This window comes from Propithecus coquereli, unplaced genomic scaffold (genome assembly GCF_000956105.1).
Source record: "Propithecus coquereli isolate 6110/MARCELLA unplaced genomic scaffold, Pcoq_1.0 Scaffold65, whole genome shotgun sequence".
Lineage (NCBI taxonomy): Eukaryota > Metazoa > Chordata > Mammalia > Primates > Indriidae > Propithecus > Propithecus coquereli.
Window position 1 is genome coordinate 7,222,868 of NW_012152507.1, and position 2,366 is coordinate 7,225,233.

Consider the following 2,366-nt stretch of genomic DNA (forward strand, 5'->3'; position numbering starts at 1 on the left):
CTGGGTTCAGGCAGTCCTTGGAAAAGAGGATCATCCAGGTGGTTTTCCACAATGGGCTTGTGTTTCCAGGTGGGAGTAGGGAGGGGTGGGTGTGAGCTGTGGGGCCCAGGGGGGATTCTACCAGAGAGGCTGAGAAGCAAGTCCTCGTGAAGTATCATCTCCTTGTCTTTTTCTCCTCAGGACAGGCTCCCCATGGTGGAGCAGTTTGAGATCCAGCCCAGAACCCATGCAAGTTTGATAAAATTTAAATTATAGTAGGTAGAAGACAAATGCAAGTAATGCTTCAAAAATAGAATTTCAGTCACCTCATGTTGTCCAAGACAGAAAAAATGGACAAACATAAGTATATAGAAAAAAAACAACATTAACAACAAGGTCAAATGTAGGAGGGCAGTTCACAATGTTCCCAGAAAATGAAATTAAAAGATAAATTTAAAAAATAAAAGATAATTTAAAAAATATTTCTTAACATAATCTCCATTGAGGTCAAGACACCTTTTAAACAAAGATACCAGCCATTTAGTCCATCTCTACAAATCTGACGTTTCTAGAAATCAAGCCATGTCAATGCAGTCTTCTCTACACTATTAACTGAAGAGAAATGAGTGCATTTATCGATTTTTAAAGATTAGGAAATAAAAAGAAGTCAGAAGGAGCCAAATCAGAACCTTAAGGTGGATTCCAAATAATATCCCATCAAAAGTCTCCCAACATTACCTCTTTTGATGAGAAGAATGAGCAGGAGTGCTGTTTTGGTGGACAAGTACTCCATGATGGGGATTTCCCAGATGTTTTCCCGCTAAAGCTTTGAATAATTTACTGAAAACATTCTCATAATAATCAGATATTATTGTTCTTTGGCCCTCCAGAAAGTCAACAAGCAAAATGTTTTGGGCATCCCAAAAACTGCTGCCATAACCTTTGCTCCTGACTGGTCTGCTTTTGCTTTAATTTGACCATTTTCCACCTCTTGGTAGCCCCTCCTTTGATTGTGCTTTGTCTTCAGGCTCATACTGGTAAAGCCATGTTTCATCTCCTGTTACAATTATTTAAAGGAATGCTTCAGGATTTTGATTCCACTTGTTTCAAATGTCCATTGACAGTTCTGCTCTTGGCTGCAAGTGGTCTGGACACAATGGTTTTGGTACCCAACCAGTGGACCTTTGCTCAGTTTCAATTTTTCATTCAGCTTAGTGTAAGCTGAACCAGTTGAGATGTCTATGGTGTTCGCTATTGTTTGTGCTGTTCATTGTTGGTCCTCCTCAATTAGGGCACAAACAAGACAAAGTTTTTCTTTGAAAATTGATGTGGATGATTTGTTGCTGTGAGCTTCATCTTCAATATCCCTTTTTAAAACAAGTGACCCATTTGTAAACTGCTGACTTCTTTGGGACATTCTCTCCATAAACTTTGGGCAAAGCATCAAAGATTTCATCATTGTTCCACCCAAGGTCCACCTTAAGCTTGATGTTTGTTCTTACTTCAATTACAGCAGAATTCACATTGCTCTGATAGGGGCTCTTTTCAAACTGATGTCTTCTTCTTAGTGTCTCACTCAATCTAGATCCTGTTCAGATGTAGTATAAAAAGTTAGTCCAAATTTATTTTGGTACAAAAGAATTTTGAAACCCATGCATCACTCTTTCATAATGTGTATTTTCCATGAACTTTTTCAAGACTCTTATGTACCTGGTAACATAGACTGTCCCCATTTATCACATACCAGTGAATCAGTCATAATATTTGACATTATTTAAGGGTGAAAAGAAAACATGTATACATTATGAAATCAAAAAAGGAAACATTCCATATTACCATCTGATAAAATCAGAAATTGATTTAAAAAATCGGTCCAGCATAGAGATCCATCTTTCTGAATGGTTAAAGATTCTCTATTGAACAACCTTCAGATTAGAGCAAAACATAAGGCAAAATACACAATTTCCCAGAAAATAGAATAAATATTTGTTAACATGATGGATTTGAGCCAAATAATCTCATTTTGAATCCTAGCTTTACATCTTACCAGCTGGTTTGACCTTGCTGAATAACATAACTTCCTGATGACTCAGATTCTTCAACTGTAAAATGAGGATAATAATAACACCTGATCATGTGGTTGGTGGGAAGGTTCTGAGTGAATATATGAAAGTGCCAAGATCAATTCCTGGCACAGAGTGAGCATTGTTGAGGTGTTTTAGATTTAAAAAATAATAAAATACATCTGGGAATATATGAGATTCAGTTAAATTAGTCCTGAGGAAAATTCACAGCCTTACATATAGTTTCAACCAATTTAAAAGAGTGAAGGTAAATGGATTAAACTTCAGACTCAAAAAGTTAGGAAAAAATAAACCAAAAGAAAA